The sequence below is a fragment of the Rattus rattus genome, chromosome 5, assembly GCF_011064425.1.
Source record: "Rattus rattus isolate New Zealand chromosome 5, Rrattus_CSIRO_v1, whole genome shotgun sequence".
Lineage (NCBI taxonomy): Eukaryota > Metazoa > Chordata > Mammalia > Rodentia > Muridae > Rattus > Rattus rattus.
Window position 1 is genome coordinate 78,722,898 of NC_046158.1, and position 23,474 is coordinate 78,746,371.

Below are 23,474 nucleotides of genomic sequence, written 5' to 3' on the forward strand. Positions count from 1 at the left end.
TCCTCATACTGTGATCAGCCAATAAACAAGTCCTATGGCTGAAGACTGGTCTCTGGTCCATATAAATCACCAGCAGCTTGTAAGGAATGGTTACAACTCTGAAGATGACTTACCTCATTAATTCATTTTGTACCAGCATCTGCAGTTATTCCAGGCTAGAATGGTGATGAACATTTTTCTACAAATGGAACTGAGTAGTAACTGGTGTATTGAATATCTCCAGATTCAGGTTCAGTGCTCATACTTTCCCTTCATAGTGTCCCATTTAGAAAAGGGTCTTCTATCATAGTAATCTCAGAAGTGCAAGGAAATTCACAGGTTCTTTTCATTGGTGCTTGGTAAAATGTTGACAGCTCTTTGCCTTCTTTGCTCCGTTTTCTGTCATACTTCATATGGGGCAGAAGCACAATAATAACCACAATGAGTGGCAACTTTTCTCTAGTTAAGACGAAAATGAAAAGGAGTTCCTTAAACTGTATCTCTCCTATTTTACCTTTTTTTTCTTGTGTTTTATAAAAATGTAAATGAAAGATATGTTTGGTGGAGCCAGGTATGGTGAAATGAGAGGTTTGCCTTAGGTCAGCCCATGATGAGACATCCCTTCCCTTTGAAGTACTGGTCATATAATGGGTATAATATAGAATAGAGTTTATTCAGGGCATTGGGGGGGGTATTGAGGAGAGAGAGAGAGAGAGAGAGAGAGAGAGAGAGAGAGAGAGAGAGAGAGAGAGAGAGAGAGAGAGAGCGCTGGTCAGGAACACAGGTAGCGAGGGTGATAGTGGGAAGGGAAGAAAGAGGTCAGGGAGAGAAGGCATAGAGAGTAAAAGAGTAAGAGAGAGGGGGAGGGGCAAACATTCCCTTCTAAGTAAGCCAGGCTTACCTGGCTGTTGCCAGGTAACTGTGAGATGCAACCAAGAAGGAATGCTAGCACTTGTGACTTAGATCCCGTCCTAATTTCCCTCAATGTTAATCATCTTCCTTCTACTGCTATTCTTTCTCTATATGCAGGCAGAAGGAATCCAAGGTACTTTGCTTCCAGGCCTGGATCCAATATTTGCTATATCTACTACTCTCATATACAGCTTTGCTAGTCTCTCTCTTCGCTCTCATACCAACTCTTGTTCAATTGTTCTCTTACCCAGCTTCACTCCATTATGTACGCTGTGAGATTTTTTTTGTCTTGACATCCTTTCTTATGACCCCACATATATCAGAAAGAATTTCAATACCCTATCCATTCTTGTGTTCTAACCTTACATTAAATGTATGTATCTTCTACTTCCATGCTGTGTTATTTATTTTTGTTTTGGCAGAGATTGTATCTAGATGGCAGCTTAGGCACATATATGCACTCCTCAATGCCCAATGAACAAAATCCATTCACTGCTCTGTGCACCAATTCAATTAAGATGATTCTTTTTTTTAATTTTATTTTTCTTGGATATTTTATGTATTTACATTTCAAATGTTATCCTCTTTTCCCCTTCTCCCATACCCCCTCCTTCTCCACTTGTTTCTATGAGGATGCTCCCATTTCTACCCACCCACTCCCACCTCAATGCCCTGGCATTCCCCTACATTGGGAAAACCAGGACTTCATAGGACAATGGCTTTTCCTCCTATTGATGCTAGACAATGCCATCCTCTGCTAAATATGCAGCTGGAGCCATGGGTCCCTCCATGTATACTCATTCATTGGTGGTATAAACCCTGGGAGGGCTGGTGGTATTGTTGTCCTTCCTATGGGGTTGTAAACCCCTGCAGATCCTTCAGTCCTTTCTCTAATCCCTCCACTGGGAACCCTGTGCTCAGTCCAATGGTTAGCTGGAGGCATCCTCATCTGTATCAGTAAGGCTCTGGCAGAGTCTCTCAGGAGACATCCATATCTGGCTCCTGTCAGCAAGTACATCTTGACATTAGCAATAATGACTGGGTTTGGTGTCTGTATATGGAATGGATCCCCAGGTGGGGCAGTTTCTGGATGACCTTTCTTCAGTCCCTGCTCTACTCTTTGTCCCTGTATTTCTTCTCATGAATATTTTGTTCTCCTATCTAAGAAGGACTAAAGCATCAACATTTTGGTCTTCCTTCTTCTTGAGTGTCATATGATCTGTGAAAAATTTCTTGGATATTCTGAGCTTTTGGTCTAATATCCACCTATGCGTGAGTGCATACCATGTGTGTTCTTTTGTGACTGTTGGTATTCTGACACTGGATTACAGAATTTTACAAAGTCCAGACTTAGTTAAGATATTATCTTTGCTTAACAAATGTGTTAGTGCCCCAAGTGAAATGCTAATTATTCTAAACTATTGAATTGTCTTCTCCAGATTTAGGTTGAGGCAGAATTAGGTGACATTCTACGTAGCATACTATATATAATGTATGTTACATATATATTATATATTTATATTATATTTATTACAGATTATATAAATATAAAGTATTTATATGTTACATAACATATTACATTTATATTATATAATTTATACGTATTATACTATGCATTCATAATATGTTTATATAATATTAGCTACATTGTATATATAAAGTGTAATGTATACATGTATTTATATACTGTTACACATGCTATATTATATATTATTACATATATACATATATGCAATATATTAAATGATAATTATACTTACACACACACCAACACACACATATATATCAATCTGGAAATAGATAAAAGGACATTTTGGCATCCAGACCTCTGAACTTCTTCTGCCTGAATGGGATATGAACAGGTATTTTACATTTTGTATCACCCTCTAGAGGAGGTAAGTCTAAGCTATCTAACTACTTATAATATGGACCAACTGGAATAATGCAGTTGAACGATGTTATCTGGAACACACTAGGAAACAGTTTTGTTTTTTTCAAAATAAGAATCAAGACCCAGGGCTTTTGCAGAAATGAATATAGTCTGACTGATTGTTGTAATCAATTGTCCTGTCCCCTGGCAAATAGACAGTATGCTACCATTAAAGAAGAGAAAGGACAATGCTACCTGCACCTGAAGGTCATAAAATGAGCATCTTTCCCTCGGTGTCCCTGGGAATAGTGTGACTTAGTAAAAACTATGAGAAAGCCTTTGAACAAACAGATGACAATTTGATTTACTGGCCCTGCTTTATCTGACAAAAATGTAAGCAGAGGTTTACCAAGATAACCCAGTACATGATTCTAATTAAAAAAGTTACATTGAAGTGAAGAAAGAAACTTGTTCCTTGAGTAAGAAGGTTGAGCAAACGGGAAAAAATGAAGAGACGAAAATCATTTATAGCTGCTTAAATGGACAATGCTATTGAAAAGGAATTACTGGAGAGATTGAAACAAAATACATATGGCAACATCTACAACTTCCCCATCCATAACTTTGACAAGGTCCTAGAGAAACAGAAAGCAGAAAGTGACTCTGAAGATGATGAAGATGAGGAGGAAGATGAAGAAGAGGATGTGGGAAAAAGAGTATGAGCAGGAGACAGCACCCATGGCCAAAGCCAAAATCTCATTAATTCCCTTCACACCTTTATCCTGCAACAGTCAACACTTGTAGTTGTGCTCTTTTGTGTTCTTTTTCCTAAAGTATTTATATTGCTAATACTTACATCGCTTCAGCAGAGCAGGAATCTAGAGTGAGTATGAAAGAGCCATGAGTTGTAAGGAGTATTTTTTTTTATTGGTACATCTTTTTTTATTTATTTATTTATTTATTTATTTATTTATTTATTTTTATTAACTTGAGTATTTCTTATTTACATTTCGAGTGTTATTCCCTTTCCCGGTTTCTGGGCAAACATCCCTCTAATCCTTCCCCCTCCCCTTCTTTATGGTGTTCCCCTCCCCATCCTCCCCCCATTGCCGCCCTCCCCCAAACAATCACGTTCACTGGGGGTTCAGTCTTAGCAGGACCAAGGGCTTCCCCTTCCACTGGTGATCTTATGAGAATATTCATTGCTACCTATGAGGTCAGAGTCCAGGGTCAGTTAGGTAGTGGCTTAGTCCCTGGAAGCTCTGGTTGCTTGGCATAGTTGTTCATAAGGGGTCTCGAGCTCCTTCAAGCTCTTCCAGTTCTTTCTCTGATTCCTTCAACGGGGGTCCCATTCTCAGTTCAGTGGTTTGCTGCTGGCATTCGCCTCTGTATTTGCTGTATTCTGGCTGTGTCTCTCAGGAGAGATCTACATCCTGCTCCTGTCGGCCTGCACTTCTTTGCTTCATCCATCTTGTCTAATTGGATGGCTGTATATGTATGGGCCACATGTGGAGCAGGCTCTGAATGGGTGTTCCTTCTGTGTCTGTTTTAATCTTTGCCTCTCTCTTCCCTGCCAAGGGTATTCTTATTCCCCCTTTTAAAGAAGGGTGAAGCATTCACATTTTGATCATCCGTCTTGAGTTTCATTTGTTCTAGGCATCTAGGGTAATTCAAGCATTTGGGCTAATAGCCACTTATCAATGAGTGCATACCATGTATGTCTTTCTGTGATTGGGTTACCTCACTCAGGATGATATTTTCCAGTTCCAACCATTTGCCTCGAATTTCATAAAGGCATTGTTTTTGATAGCTGAGTAATATTCCATTGTGTAGATGTACCACATTTTCTGTATCCATTCCTCTGTTGAAGGGCATCTGGGTTCTTTCTAGCTGCTGGCTATTATAAATAAGGCTGAGATGAACATAGTGGAGCACGTGTCTTTTTTATATGTTGGGGCATCTTTTGGGTATATGCCCAAGAGAGGTATAGCTGGATCCTCAGGCAGTTCAATGTCCAATTTTCTGAGGAACCTCCAGACTGATTTCCAGAATGGTTGTACCAGTCTGCAATCCCACCAACAATGGAGGAGTGTTCCTCTTTCTCTGCATCCTCGCCAGCATTTGCTGTCACCTGAGTTTTTGATCTTAGCCATTCTCACTGGTGTGAGGTGAAATCTCAGGGTTGTTTAGATTTGCATTATAACACGTGCTGTGACAGTATGAGCCCAAGAAACCTCAAAGTTGACTTCCTGGAGATGGAACAGCAGGCACTGGCTGTAAACATTTCTAGACCACAAGTGCTGAATTCTCTCCTCCCAATTTTACTTAGAAATGTCAGTATCTCAATTTTTTTTCTTACTCAATTTTTTCTTATGTGGACAAATTGGAGGAGATAAAAGTTCAACTTACAATATTTTAATACAAAATTAGATTTACCGTGTAAGTTCATCCATACAATCTGGGGTAAGAAGAGTGGCTTTTCCTGCTGGTTAGTCATCTTCAGTGTCATTGTCAGGAGCATCTGCAGAGCCCTGACAAACCTTCCTGATGCAGTTCACCACTGTGCTGTCTTCACAGGAGAGAGCAATTTTACTCAGAAGCCCTTGAAATGTGAGAGCAAACAGGCATTGGTTTCGGTAAAACCTGTTTCCCCCAGCATTTACTCTTCTATCACATAATCAAAAAATGAGAGTGCTTGGCCTAGGAGAGAGTGCCTCCATCAGAACATCTGTTACTCAGACCTGTCCCATGCTTGTAGTCAGCTGGCTCTGAAGAACCTCTGTCGTCTCCGTCCCGCAGAAAGGAATGACACCACGATGTTCTTCTCAAAGCAGTTTATTCAGGAACCTTTCTTTCTCTTTTTTCTTTTTTCTTTTTTCTTTTCTTTTTTTTTTTTTTTTTTTTTTCGGAGCTGGGGACCGAACCCAGGGCCTTGCGCTTGCTAGGCAAGTGCTCTACCACTGAGCTAAATCCCCAACCCCCAGGAACCTTTCTTTCTGCATGCAAGCAGCAATTCTTCTTTTCTTTTCTTCTCTCCCCCCTCAGCCCCTGAGCACACTCCCTTATATCCTCCCTCAACTCCACCTCCTCAGTCCAGACTGTGCAATCTCCGTCCATATGTTCACGTCACATGGCCTGATTTTGCTTCATGGTGCACCTGCGCAGCTCTCACAATGGACATGGCTAGTTTCAGGTGTGTGAGTAAGTCAGGTTCTAGTCATGAGACTTAGCTGCAGTCCCGGGCGCCATCTTGGGACTGCCGTCACACATGCTCCCCACAAACCTCCTTCATCTGGCCTAGACAACTTCAGTTGGACCTTCAACTGGAAAATTGCCCAAGCACAGGGATGCAGTGTAAAGGCCAAATAAACGGGAAAAACAGCTAGCCATGCTCTACCTCTACATATTTTGGAATATGCTTGTGCTCCTTTAAATTAGAGACTTCTAATTGTAGGAAAAATGAAATTTTTTTAATAGCATTGGTCTTTAATCACATATAAATATACACATATACCATAAAATACATATAATATTTTAATTCTTCATTTTAAATTACATAATTATGGAATGCTCAGATTATTAAAGAATAATATGCACATATTGTGAAAAACATCAAGAAATTCCACATACCCCTGCAAAAAGAAAAGATGTAAAACACTGTGCTTTCAGACACCTGCAACTTTATCAAAGAATTACTTGATGTTGTTCACACTGCTCAATCCTGTATATGGGAATCATCACCATGTCTATTAAGAATTAATATTTTATCAAATGACAGCAGAGGGTCTAAAAATAAGTTTAGAGAAGAAAAGAGGCAGGCTGTTGGTTGAGACTTGCAGTATTTAAAACAAATGAACTCAGGATCATTTAAGCTAAGATGAGAAGTCAAAATCTGTTGGTGGCCATTTTGCCCCATTGACAAAGTCCTTTGCCTTGCACAAACTTTGCAAGTTTTTTATGAAGTCCCATTTGTCAATTCTTGATCTTAGAGCATAAGCCATTGGTCCAGGAAGTTTTTCACTCTGCCCATGTGTTGGAGGCATTTTTCCACTTTGTTGTCTATTAGTTTGAGTGTATCTGGTTTTATGTGGAGGTCCTTGATCCACTTGTACTTGAACTTTGTACAAGGTGATGAGAATGGGTTAATTAGCAGTATTCTACAGTTGAACCAGCACCATTTGTTGAAAATGCTATCTGGATGGTTTTAGCTGCTTTATCAAACAATGTGTGACGATAGGTGTGTAGGTTCATTTCTGGGTCTTCAATTCTAGTCTAGTGATCTACCTGGCTATCTCTATACTAATATCAAATAGTTTTTATCACTCTTGCTATATAATTCAGCTCAATCTGAGGGATGGTGATTCCTCCCTGAGGTACTCTTTGTTTGTTTGTTTAGTTATTTTATTTAATTAATTTATTTATTTTTTATTGTTGAGGACAGTTTTCGCTATCCTGGGTTTTTTGTTATCCCAAATGAATATGCAAATTGCTCTTTCTAAATCTAGCAACAATTAAGCTGGAATTTTGATGAGGATTAAGGATTTTGTTGAATCTATAGAATGCTTCTGGCAAAATGGCCATTTTTTACTATATCAATCCTGACAATTCATGAACATGGGAGGTCTTTACATCTGAGATCTTCTTCAAATTCTTTCTTCAGAGACTTGATGTTCTTGTCATACAGAACTTTCACTTGGCTAAAGTCACATCAAGGTATTTTATATTGTTTGTGACTATTTTGAAGGATGTCATTTCCCAAATTTCTTTCTCAGCATGTTTATCCTTTGATTAGAAGAAGGCTATTGATTTGTTTGAGTTAGTTTTATATCCAGTCACTTTGCTGAAGTTGTTTATTAGGTTTAGGACTTCTCTGGTTGAATTTTTGAGGTCACTTAAGTATACTATTATGTCATCTGCAAATAGTGATATATTGACTTCCTCCTTTCCAATTTGTATCCCCTTGACCTACTTTTGTTTTCCAATTGCTCTGACTAGGAGTTTGATTCCTATATTGAATAGATAGGGAGAGAGTGGGCAGACTTGTCTAGACCCTGATTTTAGTGGGATTGTTTCAAGTTTGTCTACATTTAGTTTGATGTTGGCTATTGGTTTGCTGTATATTGCTCTTACTATGTTTAGGTATGGGCCTTGAATTTCTGATCTATCCAAGAGTTTTCTCATGAAAAAGTGTTTAATTTTGTCAAATGCTTTCTCAACATCTACCACGATGATCATGTATTTTTTTTCTATGAGTTTGTTTATATAGTGGATTATATTGATGGATTTACATATATTGAACCTTCAGTGTATCCCTACAATGAAGCCTATTTGGTCATAATGGATGAAAGTTTTGATGTGTTCTTGGAAGATCTTTACCAATCCTACATCAGATAGCAGGGTAATATCCAATGTATACAAAGAAGTCAAGAAGTTAAAATTTAGAGAATCAAATAACCATATTAAAAAATATGGTACAGAACTAAAACATGAATTCTCAACTGAGGGATATGGAATGGCCAAGAAACACCTAAAGATACGTTCAACATCCTCCATCATTAGGGAAATTCAAATAAAAACAATCCGCAGATTCCACTTCACACAAGTTAGAATGGTTAAGATCAAAAACTTAGATGACAGCAGATGCTGACCAGAAAGTGGAGAAATAGGAACACTCCTCCATTATCGGTAGGGTTGCAAGCAGGCACAATCATTTTGTAAATCGGTCTAGAGATTCCTCAAAAAATTAGACATACTTCTACCTGAAGACCCAGCTATACCGTTCCTGGGCATATACTTAAAAGATACTGCAACATATAACGAGGACACATGCTCCACTATGTTCACAGCAGCCTTATTTATTATAACCAAAAGCTGGAAAGCACCCACATGTCCTTCAACAGAGGAATGGATAAAGAAAATGTGGTACATTTACACAGTAGAGTATTACTCATGTTTAAAAAAAATGACTTCATGAAATTCTTATACAAGTAGATGGAAGTAGAAAATATCATACTGAGTGAGGTAACCCAATAAGAAAAGAATACACATGATATGTACTCTCTGATAAGTGGATATGAGCCCACTTACAGACCACCTGAAGCTCCAGAAGAAGAAAAACAAAATTGTGGTTGCTTCAGTGCTTCATTAAAGGAACAAAAGACTCAAAGGATGAATAATGGAGAAAAAGTGTGAAGCAGGGACTGAAGGAAAGGCCATGCCACATGGGGATCTATCCCACAAGTAGTCACCAAACCCAGTCACTCTTGGGGTTGCCAAGAGGTGCATGTTGACAGGAGCCTGATGTAGCTGTCCCTTGTGAGGCTCTGCCAGAGCCTGACAAATACATAGGCAGATTCTTGCAGCCATCCATTGGACTGAGAACAGAATATCCAATGGAGGAGTTAAAGAAGGGACTAATGTAGGTGAAGGGGTTTCCAATCCCACAGGAAGAAGAACAATATCAACCAACCAGACACCCCAGAGGACCCAGGGACTAAACCATCAACCAAAGAGTACATGACTCCAGCAGTATACATAGCATAGGATGCGTATTGTGCGGCATCAATGGGAGGAGAGGCCCTTGTTCCTGTGAAGGCTCTATGTCCCAGTGTAGGGGAATGCCAGGGCATGCTAGCAGAGAGAAGTGGGTGGGTAGGTGGGGGAGCACGCTCATGGAGGCAGGGGTAGGGGTATGGGATTGGGGATTACCAGAGGGGTAACTGGGAAAAGGGATAACATTTTAAATGTAAAGAAAGTAAATATTCAATAAAATACAAGAAAAAAATGAGAAGTCACAGAAATAATTTTAGGTGGGAAGATAATCCCACAATATACAATGTCTCCTTTTCAGGCTATAGCAATATTTTTGTATGTGAGTATGTTATACATTATATGTCCAATTTAGATATATTGTTGTATTTTAATTGCTCTCTTACAGATAACACTCTGAACCTTAAAACCAGTCTATGTAACCTAAATAAAGAAACACAAAAGGAAAGGAAGAACTTAACAACAATAACAAACAAGCATTGTAATTAATGACCCTCTATCCTAGCTTTGGAAAACCTAAATTTCTGCCTGCTGTCACAGCCAAGGACCAATTCTTGCCTATTTTCTTTTAAAATTTGATGAGACAATTTTGCTTCCTACATATCTCTCACTTCCTGAAAACATAGTAGATTATAATATTTTCCTTCATATTTGAAAGAGATACATTAGCATTTTTAAACATACATAGTTTTCTCTGATATATGTAATAGTTTAGGCTTCACTAATTAGCCCACCATTCTAATGATCTATAACATAACCACCAGTACATTATTTTATTCATCTTTCCGTTTGTCTACTCTGCCACACATCTCAATGTGACATTTCATAATTTTTTCTTGGTTAATGATGCGCATAGCTAATTAATGTCTCCAAATATGTTACTTTGTAATACTCATAAATTAATGATTTTCATTAATATTTATTAAAATGTAATATAATATCTATACAAAAGTCAAATACCTTTATTAGAAGCACACACTTACATAGTAGTATATTGTCAAATAAGTATTTGTAAATAAAAATTTTACAAAAATATGAAATTAGAATTCATCATCAATAACAAAAAATGAAATTATACAACATTAAAAAAGGTATACCTACTAATTGAAACTATTTATTATATTGTAACTGTGAATATATTCACTGAATTGCAAAAGAGTTATAGAGTGTTTCATGTTCATATTCTGAGTTATAAAAGAATTTCCCTTTCTTCTTTTATTTACACAGAACTGTTTTCTCTAATATGGAGTTATTTTTCTCCTCTCCTCTGTCAAAAATTGATAGTAAAATAAACTAACTGAGGAATAATGACTTCAAATACAAGACACTTGTTGAACATGACTTATTCCTGTCACCAAACTAAATATACCTCTCCATCGCTTCCAAATTTCAATCAGATTCAGGTTAGCTGAACTATGAGTTTTAATTTTCACTTTTATGCCCTTGTAGTAAATATATAGGATGTCCCTTCCTAGTATTATATTCACTTTGTGATCATATTGAGACCAATTCTTTCAGCTATCAGAGAAGACAGCTGAGTGTCAGTATTTCACATCCTGTTTTTGTTCATCTTTATTAACTTGGGTATTTATTATTTACATTTCGCATTCTTAATTTCCTCCTCAAACCAGTGTGCTCTGTCCACAGGTAAATGGAAATTCCTGTCCTCCAGGAGGTGTTTCTCAATTCTTAATCTCTCTCTCTCTCTCTCTCTCTCTCTCTCTCTCTCTCTCTCTCTCTCTCTCTCCACCCTGTGTATTCTGTGTGTGTTTTGGGGGGAGGGGTGTATGAGGAGTGTGAGTGGGTATTTTGTGTTTGGGAGACACAAAGAGAAAGAGAGAGATACACAAGCCCAATTCAATGTGTCTCATTTTCTCAAAGTTTTTCAGCAGCATAGTGAAGTAATTGAAAAATATGCCCTGATTAAATTCATTCCTTTGCTGTTATTTGTTGGCCTTATTTGTCTCTTTCAGTTTTAAACTGTGTGTTAGCAAATATAAATGTTAAATGCAGCTCCTTTTTGTTTTCTGTTTATGCAAAGTGCATTCTTTCTACTGAAACTTTTAACTGAAAAATGCAACTAATGAACTGCTAATAACTGAATGAAGCTTACTTCATATCCATTATGAACAGTTAGATACATTACTTGTTTCTTTTAAATTCATTCTAGGTCTTTAACCCACAGCTGAAGGCTTGAGGTTCTGTGAGGTCTCACTATATGCAGATCACATTTCTGTAATTAAGCTAAAATTTTCACTAGAAATTTTTAACTTTTAATACATTTTTGCTTTATGTTCTAATTTGTTTCAACTTTACTAGACAATAATTTTCTAAACTTCTCTACTTGCCATTGCTGCTAATTTAGAAGCATAGTATTATTTGAAATGAAACAAATATATTTAAACAATTTATGGCAACAACATACTGTTCCTTAGTTCCTAAAACAAGCTCTGTCCTGATGTTGACTTTGTACAGAGAATCTCACTCAACATAGGTAAAGTAATTGTGTATCCCAGTGATAAAAATACAAGAGAAAAAATTAAAACTTTTAATGATTCCTAGACACAGATTCTTTTTTTATACTTTCACTCCTAAACAATTCAGGCTGCAAACTCTCTTACTGACATACGCAAAGTAGCACTGTATAAATATTTCCAAGTTTGAAGGTCATTAAGTAAAGAATAAATGTATCTCACTGTTCATAACTGGATATATGAAGTCAATTCCATCCAGTAGCTAACAGTTCATTAGTTGCATTTTTTGGTGTGGGATATATTCAGGAAATGTTCTCAGAGTACTAAGTGCACTCATGTTTATGCATAAACCAAAGTGGAGTTTCAGGTTGCTAAGCTAATCCATACACTTGCATAGTTCAAAGCTTACCACATCTATGAACAGATAACCTGGAGAAACTGAAAAAGGGAAGGTGTGCAACAAAACAAAAAGTTGTTGGCATAGACAGCAGTTGTCTGGTACCTGATGTATAGTGCTCTTTTTCATGGAGCTGAATGACAGGAACAACTCTATTCTCTGCAGGAGGCTACCAGAAGCAAGGTTCCTTAAAGCCCTCATCAATTGTGCCATTTCTCCAATGGCTTTTAAATGTTGGTTTGAATCTTTAAAGTGTTGCAAAATATAACTTCTTCTGGATACTTATACTTATGCTCAGTGCATTGATATTGTAGTCATTTACGTTTGTTCATTGTCATTTAATAACATTTCATCTTTAAATTACTCTATTGAGTTTGCATTGATAGACACAATTAATACTTCAAACGTTTTGCTTGTCTATGTTTTGTAATTGATCCTTTTATTGAAGATGTTAGAGGTATGTGGACATATGTGTACCATTTTCAACACTTCTCCCTAAAAGAGGGGCTGTAGGAAGATGGTGTCAGTGCTTGTTTCTGTCCTCAGAAGTGTTATTATTGATCAGTAAATACCTGTTCAAATACCTGCACAACTCTTGACCTTCATTTACTATCACCATGTAATTTTTGTTCATTGATATTCCCTGTATAAAAACCAATATACATTATTAAAACAGTCATAATATCCCCTAGAGGTACAGAATGGCCAATTACTTGCATAGGAATTTACTGCATCCAGAAATGAAAAATACTGTTTTGCAGTTTTCCTTCAGAAAAAAATCACAGCTACATATTCAGGAATGGGGTGTAAACTTCTCTTTGAGATTCATGAAGAATATATGGCATTTTATGAAAATAAATGGAAACAATACCTGTAGTTTATAACAAGATAGTGAGGTCAGTGTTCAAAATAAATTGCAGCATCAAGCTCTTTTGAATAAATCAGTCAACTTAGATTCTATATGCACCTAAATTAGGATTCTTCTCCCACCAACCTGAACTTGAAGAATATCTGGAAAGAGGTCAGTTTGACTTCGTCATCCTAGGAAACCCTCTGTTAAGGAAGAACATTCACTATAGCCTTGGGTATGAATAAGCCTTAATGTGTCTCATATTCTGTGACATACTATATTGGAAAGTTATGAGTTGATAGAGTTTACAGGACAGTCTAATAAATATGTGATCCTATTTGATGTTATACATATCTAAGCCAGGTGTCCAAATCATATAAATTATTGAAGTCTGCCAGTTTGATAGTCCCTAATTAAGTAACATATGAGATCATAGAAGAGTTGTAGTGCAGGTTGCCTGCTTGACTTCATCTTCACACTTATCCATGGTCAAAATTAGAGAAACACCCTAGAGACTCCTATTTCCTACCTTTTTTTTTCTTTGACCCAATTGGTAAGATATAATTGCCCACCTAAACATACAAAGCCCAGTAACATTCATCCCTTAAGAACATTAATAACAACCTGTTAATACACAGAGTGGAATCGTAAAATTACCTGCCATGGCTTCTCTCTCTCTCTCCCTCCTTTCTCCTCCTCTTCCTTCAAACTTTTCTCCCGCCCATCCTTCCTTGTCCTCCAAAGACAGGCCTCCCACTATCCTGTACCTGGCCCTCACCTGTATTTTACAAATTCAATGGGGAGAAGGTTCTGGTGAAATCACCCGAGTCATGAGTACGTGACTAGGCAGCCGTCCTTGGGCAGTGGAAGTAGCATTAGATAATTCCAGGACAAACCACAACATTTCTCCCTTTTTGTCCAGTTAAAAGGTCTTTTCATTTATATATAAATTGAGAACAATTATTACCATTCTCCAATTTATAAAACATATGATACACTTCTACTGATGTCATTATAAACTTCTGAGTTGATTACACATGTGATTTAAGAGCCAAATAGCAAGTACTTTCAAGATAATATTTAGGATATGGAGACAACAGTGCAGATTACCTTATGTAGATAGTTGATTTTCAAAAACGTCAGAAATCCACAAACTTTGAAATTAAAAATTATTTATCTTTTATTGAGACATATCTGCTCCTAAAGTTCCCCTTTGGTGGATTTAATGAAGAATTTGAACATCTCTACCTCCAGGTGAGGCAATAATATTTCCTACTTTTATTCAGAAAGTACATAATCTTGCATTCCTTTTTGAAACTCTTAATGTCCTATAAGCTTTTAGCCCGGGTCACTCTGCATCACTTTGTTGTCCTGGCTAGACTACAGCCCATTACTCAATAAGTAAAAGAGTATTTTTCAGAAAAAGGATTGTGGTGCTTTATGTATAAATACAATATTAGAAAATAAAAAAAATTATTATTTTGGATCATGATTAATTTATGATACTTGCAGACTTCAATATTTCAGGGAAAGAGTACTCAGAAACTGTCATGGTGTAGATTAGATATAAAGACCTAAAAGTGTTATTTTGCTTCTGGTTGCTCCCCTCAGGGAGAGCTGAAACACAGCACCAAGGAGCAACTTCAGGCCTGAGACTAGAGGGACCCTGGACAAGGAGGGGCAGGCCCTTCTGTTTACTGCCCTCATGAAGAGCTGAAACCTAGTCCTGGGGAGTAACTTCAGACCTGAGACAAGACGTAAGACCAACTTTTCTGCTACAAGTGACCTGCCTGGTGCACTCATGACACACAACCACAGGAACAGCTGAAACCAAGTAGACATGCTTGAAAGCAGAATACTCTGTTCCTATAACTGGCTGATAGAAAACAGGAAAACAGGTCTACAGCACTCGTGACACACGGACCTATAGAACAGCCAAGCCACTGTCAGAAATAGCAGAACAAGGTAACACTAAAGAAAATGTGATGGCAAGAGCCATGTGCAGGAATCCAAGCAACAGAAACCAAGACTACATGGCATCATCAGAACCCAATTCTCCCAACAAAGCAAACACTGAATATCCAAACACACCAGAAAACCAAGACCTAGATTTAAAAACACATTTGATCACGATGATGGAGGACTTCAAGACAAACATAAAGAACTCCTTTAGAGAAATGCAGGAAAACACAGGCAAACAAGTAGAAGCCCTTAGAAAGGAAACACAAAAGTCCATGAACAAATTACAGGAAAAAGCAATCAAAAAGGTGAAGGAATTGAAAATGGCAATGGAAACAATAAAGAAAGCAAAAAGGGAGACAAGCCAGGATACAGAAAACCAAAGGAAGTGACAAGGAGCCGTAGATACAAGCATCACCAACAGAATACAAGAGATAGAAGAGAGAATCTCAGGAGCAGAAGATTCCATAGAAATCATCAACACAACTCTCAAAGATAATGTAAAACAGAGAAAGTTACTGGCCCAAACATACAAGAATTTCAGGACACAATGTGAAGACCAAACCTAAGTATGATAGGTATAGTAGATAATGAAGACTCCCAACTGAAAGGACCAGAAAATATCTTCAACAAAATCATAGAAGAGAACTTCCCTAACCTAAAGAAAGAGATGCCCATAAACATACAAGAAGCCTACAGAACTCCAAATAGATTGGATCAGAAAAGAAATTCCTCCCATCATATAATAGTCAAAACACAAAAATGCATAAAACAAGGAACAAATATTAAAAGCAGTAAGGGAAAAAGGTCAAGTGACATATAAAGGCAGACTTATCAGAATTACACCAGACTTCTCAGCAGAGATTAGGAAAGCCAGAAGTTGCTGGACAGATGTCATACAGACAGTAAGAGAACACAAATCTCAGCCCACGTTACTATATTCAGCAATTAATATAGATGGAGAAACCAATATATTCCATAAGAAAACCAAATTTACACACTATGTTTCTACAAATCCAGCCCTACAAGTATAATAAATTATAAAGCCCAGCAAAGGGAGACAAGGTACACCCTAGAAAAAGCAAGAAAGTAATCGTTTTGCAACAAAACAATGAGAAGAAAAGCACACAAACATAATCTCACCTCCAAATCCAAAGATAACAGGAAGCAATGATCACTATTCCTAAAGATCTCTCAACATCAATGGACTCAATTCCCCAATAAAAAGACACAGATTAACAAACTGGATAAGCAATGAGGACCCAGCATTTTGCTACCTACAGGAAACACACCTCAGAGACAAAGACAGACACTACCTCAGAGTGAAAGGCTGGAAAACAACTTTCCAAGCAAATGGTCTGAAGAAGCAAACTGGAGTAGCCATTCTAACATCGAATAAAATCAACATTCAACCAAAAGTCATCAAAAAAGATAAGGAAGGACACTTCATATTCATCAAAAGAAAAATCCACCAAGATGAACTCTCAATTATAAATATCTATGCTCCAAATACAAGAGGAACTACATATATAAAAGAAACCTTAAAAGCTCAAAGCTCACATTGCACATCACACAATAGAAGTAGGTGATTTTGACACCCCACTCTGATCAATGGACAGATCATGGAAATAGAAATTAAACAGAAATATAGACAGACTAACAGAAGCCATGAACCAAATGGACTTAACAGATATTTATAGAGCATTCTTTCCAAAAACAAAATAATATACCTTCTTCTCACCACCTCATGGTTCTTTCTCCAAAATTGACCATATAATTGGTCATAAAATAGGCCTCAATAGATACAGAAAGATAGAAATAATCACATGCATCCTATCAGACTACCAAAGGCAAAAGCTGGTCATCAACAACAATAAGGAAAAAATGCCAACATATACACGGAAGTTGAACAATGCTCTACTCAATGATAACTTGGTCAAGGAAGAATAAAGAAAGAAATTAAAGACTTCTTAGAATTTAATGAAAATGAAGGTACATCATACCCAAAATTATGGGACACAATGAAAGCTGTACTGAGAGGAAAACTCATAGCTCTTGGTGCCAGCAGAAGAAACAGGGGAGAGGATATATCATCAGTTTGACAGCAAGCCTAAAAGCTCTAGAACAAAAAGAAACAAATACACCCAAGATGAGTAGAAGGCAGGAAATAATTAAACTCAGAGTTGAAATCAACCAAGTAGAAACAAAAAGGACTATACAAGGAATCAACAGAACCAAAAGCTGTTTGTTTGAGAAAATCAACAATATAGATAAACCCATAGCCAGACTAACCAGAGGACACAGAGAGTGTGTCCTAATTAACAAAATCAGAAATGAAAAGGGAGACATAAAACAGAATCAGAGGAAGTTAAAAAATCATCAGATTCTGCTTTCAAAGCCTATATTTAACAAAACTTGAAAATCTGGAGGAAATGGACAATTTTCTAAATAGATTCCAGGCACCTATGTTAAATCTGGAACAGATAAACCATTTAAACAACCACATAACACCTAAAGAACTAGAAGCAGTCATTAAAAGTCTCCCAAGCAATTAGAGCCCAGGTCCAGATAGGTTCAGTGCAGACTTCTGTCAGACCTTCAAAAAAATATCATACCAATACTATCCAAACTATTCCACAAATTTTAAACAGAGTGCTACCAAATTCCATCTATGAAGCCACAATTACTCTTACACCTAAGCCACAAAGACCCAACAAAGAAAGAGAACTTCAGATCAATTTTCCTTATGAATATCAATGGAAAAATACTCAATAAAATTCTTGCAAACCAATGGTTGGAATTGGAAAATATCATTCTAAGTGAGGTAACCCAATCACAGAAATACACACATGGTATGCACTCATTGATAAGTGGCTATTAGCCCAAATGTTTGAATTACCCTAGATGCCTAGAACAAATGAAACTCAAGACCGATGATCAAAATGTGAATGCTTCACTCCTTCCTTAAAAGGGGAATAAGAATACCCGTGGCAGGGAATAGAGAGGCAAAGATTAAAACAGACACAGAAGGAACACCCATTAAGAGCCTGCCCCACATGTGGCCCATACATATACAGCCATCCAATTAGACAAGATAGATGAAGCAAAGAAGTGCAGGCAACAAAGAAAGAGAACTTCAGACCAATTTACCTTATGAATATCTACGCAAAAATACTCAATAAAATTCTGGCAAACCGAATCCAAGAGCACATCAAAACAATCATCCACCATGATCAAGTAGGCTTCATCCCAGGCATGCAGGAATGGTTTAATATACGGAAAACCATAAATGTGAACCATTATGTAAACAAACAGAAAGAACAAAACCACATGATCATTTCATTAGATGTTGACAAAGCATTTGACAAAATTCAAGACCCCTTCATGATAAAAGTCCTGGAAAGTATAGGAATTCAAGGTCCATACCTAAACATAGTAAAAGCCATATACAGCAAAACAGTTGCTAACATTAAACTAAATGGAGAGAAACTTGAAGCATCCCACTAAAATCAGGGACTAGACAAGGCTGCCCACTCTCCCTACTTATTCAATATAGTTCTTGAAGTTCTAGCCAGAGCAATCAGACAACAAAAAGGAGGTCAAGGGATACAGATCGAAAAGAAGAAGTCAAAATATCACTATTTGCAGATGATATGATAGTATATTTAAGTGATCCCAAAAGTTCCACCAGAGAACTACTAAAGCTGATAAACAACTTCAGCAAAGTGGCTGGGTATAAAATTAACTCAAATAAAACAGTAGCCTTCCTCTGCACAAAAGAGAAACAAGCCGAGAAAGAAATTAGGGAAACGACACCCTTCATAATAGACCCAAATAATATAAAGTACCTCGGTGTGACTTTAACCAAGCAAGTAAAAGATTTGTACAATAAGAACTTCAAGACTCTGAAGAAAGAAATTGAAGAAATCCTCAGAAGATGGAAAGATCTCCCATGCTCATGGATTGGCAGAATTAAGATAGTAAAAATGGCCATTTTACCAAAAGTGATCTACAGATTCAATGCAATCCCCATAAAAATACCAATCCATTTCTTCAAAGAGTTAGACAGAACAATTTGCAAATTCATCTGGAGTAATAAAAAAAACAGGATAGCTAAAACCATCCTCAACAACAAAAGGACTTCAGGGGGAATCACTATCCCAAAACTCAAGCAGTATTACAGAGCAATAGTGATAAAAACTGCATGGTATTGGTACAGAGACAGACAGATAGACCAATGGAATAGAATTGAAGACCCAGAAATGAACCCACACACCTATGGGCACTTGATTTTTGAAAAAGGAGCCGAAACCATCCAATGGAAAAAACATAGCATTTTCAGCAAATGGTGCTGGCTCAACTGGAGGTCAACATGTAGAAGAATGCAGATCGAGCCATGCTTATCACCCTGTACAAAGCTTAAGTCCAAGTGGATCAAGGACCTCCACATCAAACCAGATACACTCAAACTAATAGAAGAAAAACTAGGGAAGCATCTGGAACATGGGCACTGGAAAAAAATTTCCTGAACAAAACACCAATGGCTTATGCTCTAAGATCAAGAATCGACAAATGGGTCTCATAAAACTGCAAAGCTTCTGTAAGGCAAAGGACACTGTGGTTAGGACAAAACGGCAACCAACAGATTGGGAAACAATCTTTACCAATCCTACAACAGATAGAGGCCTTATATCCAAAATATACAAAGAACTCAAGAAGTTAGACCGCAGGGAGACAAATAACCCTATTAAAAAATGGGGTTCAGAGCTAAACAAAGAATTCACAGCTGAGGAATGCCGAATGGCCGAGAAACACCTAAAGAAATGTTCAACATCTTTAGTCATCAGGGAAATGCAAATCAAAACAACCCTGAGATTTCACCTCACACCAGTGAGAATGGCTAAGAACATAAACTCAGGCGACAGCAGATGCTGGTGATGATGTGGAGAAAGAGGAACACTCCTCCATTTTTGGTGGGGTTGCAGACTGGTACAACCATTCTGGAAATCATTCTGGAGGTTCCTCAGAAAATTGGACATTGAACTGCCTGAGGATCCAGCTATACCTCTCTTGGGCATATATCCAAAAGATGCCCCAACATATAAAAAAGACACGTGTGCTTTTCATCTATGTTCATCGCAGCCTTATTTATAATAGCCAGAAGCTGGAAAGAACCCAGATGCCCTTCAACAGAGGAATGGATACAGAAAATATGGTACATCTACACAATGGAATATTACTCAGCTAACAAAAACAATGACTTTATGAAATTCGTAGGCAAATGGTCGGAACTGGAAAATATCATCCTGAGTGAGGTAACCCAATCACAGAAATACACACATGGTATGCACTCATTGATAAGTGGCTATTAGCCCAAATGCTTGAATTACCCTAGATGCCTAGAACAAATGAAACTCAAGACAGATGATCAAAATGTGAATGCTTCACCCCTTCTTTAAAAGGGGAATAAGAATACCCGTGGCAGGGAATAGAGAGGCAAAAATTAAAACAGACACAGAAGGAACACCCATTCAGAGCCTGCTCCACATGTGGCCCATACATATACAGCCATCCAATTAGACACGATGGATGAAGCAAAGAAGTGCAGGCCGACAGGAGCCGGATGTAGATCTCTCCCGAGAGACACAGCCAGAATACAGCAAACACAGAGGCGTATGCCAGCAGCAAACCACTGAATTGAGAATAGGACCCCCGTTGAAGGAATCAGAGAAAGAACTGGAAGAGCTTGAAGGGGCTCGAGACCCCATATGTACAACAATGCCAAGCAACCAGAGCTTCCAGGGACTAAGCCACTACCTAAAGACTATACATGGACTGACCCTGGACTCTGACCTCATATGTAGCAATGAATATCCTAGTAAGTGCTCCAGTGGAAGGGGAAGCCCTGGGTCCTGCTAAGACTGAACCCCCAGTGAAGTATATTGTTGGGAGAGGGTGGCAAGGGGGGGGAGGATGGGGAGGGAACACCCATAAAGAAGGGGATGGTGGAGGGGGATGTTTGCCCGGAAACCGGGAAAGGGAATAACACTCGAAATTTATATAAGAAATACTCAAGTTAATAATAATAATAATAATAAAAATTCTTGCAAACCAAATCCAAGAGCACATCAAAACAATCATCCATTATATTCAAGTAGGCTTCATCCCAGATATGCAGGGATGGTTTAATATAAGGAAAACTATCAATGTAAACCACTGTATAAACAAACTGAAAGATACACAACACATGATCATTTCATTAGATGCTGAAAAAGCATTTTACATAATTCAACACCCCTTTATGATAAAATTTCTGGAAAGAACAGGAATTCAAGGTCCATGCCTAAACATAGTAAAAGCCATATGTAGCAGACCAGTAGCTAACATTAAACTAAATGAGAGAAAGTTGAAGCAATTCCACTAAAATCAGGGACTAGACAAGGTTGCCCACTCTCTCCCTCCTTATTTAATATAGTTCTTGAAGTTCTACCCACAGCAATCAGACAAGAAATGGAGATCAAGGGGATACAGATTGGAAAGAAGAAGTCAAAATATCACTGTTTGCAGATGACATGATATTATATTTAAGTGATCCCAAAAGTTCCAACAGAGAACTACTAAACCTGATCAACACTTTCAGCAAAGTAGCTGGGTATAAAATTAACTCAAATAAATCGGTAGCCTTCCTCTACACAAAAGAGAAACAAGCCGAGAAAGAAATTAGGGAAACAACACCCTTCATAATGGTCCCAAATAACATAAAGTTCCTTGCTGTGACTTTAACCAAGCAAATAAAAGATCTGTATGATAAGAACTTCAAGCCTCTGAAGAAAGAAATTGAAGAAGACCTCAGAAGATGGAAAGATCTCCCATGCTCATGGATTGGCAGAATTAATATAGTAAAAATGGCCATTTTACCAAAAGTGATCTACAGATTCAATGCAATCCCCATCAAAATACCAATCCAATTCTTCAAAGACTTAGGCAGAAAAATTTGCAAATTCATCTGGAATAACAAAAAAACCCAGGATAGCTAAAAATATCCTCAACAATAAAAGGACTTCCGGAGGAATCAGTATCCTTGAACTTAAGCAGTATTACAGAGCAATAGGGATAAATACTGTATAGTATTGCTACAAAGGTAGGCAGATAGACAAGTAGAATAGAATTGAATACAGAGAAATGAACCCACACACCTATGGGCACTTGATTTTTGACAAATGAGCCAAAACCATCCAATGGAAAAAAGATAGCATTTTCAGCAAATGGTGGTTGTTCAACTGGAAGTCAATATGTAGAAAAATGCAGATCGTGGTTGGGGATTTAGCTCAGTGGTAAAGCGCTTGCCTAGGAAGCGCAAGGCCTCGGGTTCGGTCCCCAGGATCGAAAAAAAGAACCAAAAAAAAAAAAAAAAAAAAAAGAAAAAGAAAAATGCAGATTGATCCATTCTTATTACCCTGTACAAACATTAACTCCAAGTGGATCAAGGACCTCCACATCAAACTATATACACTCAAACTAATAGAAGAAAAAGTGGGGAGGAATCTTTAACACATGGGCACTGGAAAAAATTTCCTGAACAAAACACCAATGGCTTATGCTCTGAGATCAAGAATTGACAAATGGGATCTCATAAAACTACAAAGCTTCTGTAAGACAAAGGACATTGTTTTTAGGACAAAACCACATCCAACAGATTGGGAAAAGATGTTTACCAATCCTACAACTGATAGAGGGCTTATATTCAATATATACAAAGAACTCACTAGGTTAGAGTGAAGGGAGACAAATAATCCTATAAAAATGGGGGGAGGGTTTCAGAGCTAAACAAAGAATTCACAGCTGAGGAATGTTGAATGGCTAAGAAGCACCTAAATAAATGTTCAACATATCTAGTCATAAAGGAAATGCAAATCAAAACAACCCTGAGATTCCAGCTCACACCTGTCAGAATGGGTAAGATCAAAAACTCAGGTGACATCAGACACTGGTGAGGATATGGAGAAAGAGGAACACCCCTCCATTGTTGGTGGGATTGCAATCTGGTACAATGATTCTGGAAATCAGTCTGGGGGCTCCTCAGAGAATTGGGCATTGAACTACCTGAGGACTCAGCCCTACATCTCTTGGGCATATACCCAAAAGATACTCCAACATATAAAAAAGACACATGCTCCACTATGTTCATAACAGCCTTATTTATAATAGCCAGAAGCTGGAAAGAACCCAGATGCCCTTTAACAGAGGAATGGGTACAGAAAATGTACACAAATGGAATGTTCCTCAGCTTTCCAAACCAATTACTTTGGGAATTCATAGTCAAACGAATGGAACTGGAAAATATCATCCTGAGTGAGGTAACCTAATCACAGAAAAACACAAATGGTATGCACTCATTGATAAGTGGATATTAGTCCAAATGCTCAAATTACTCAAGATGCAGAGAACACATGAAACTCAAGAAGATGACCAAATGCGGATGCT

At 37.7% G+C, this 23,474-nt stretch overlaps 1 pseudogene; it reads left to right on the top strand.

The window, feature by feature from the left end:
• The first annotated feature begins 2,833 nt into the window (after positions 1 to 2,833).
• On the top strand, positions 2,834 to 3,483 carry LOC116900914 (annotated as a pseudogene).
• The last annotated feature ends 19,991 nt before the right edge of the window (positions 3,484 to 23,474 follow it).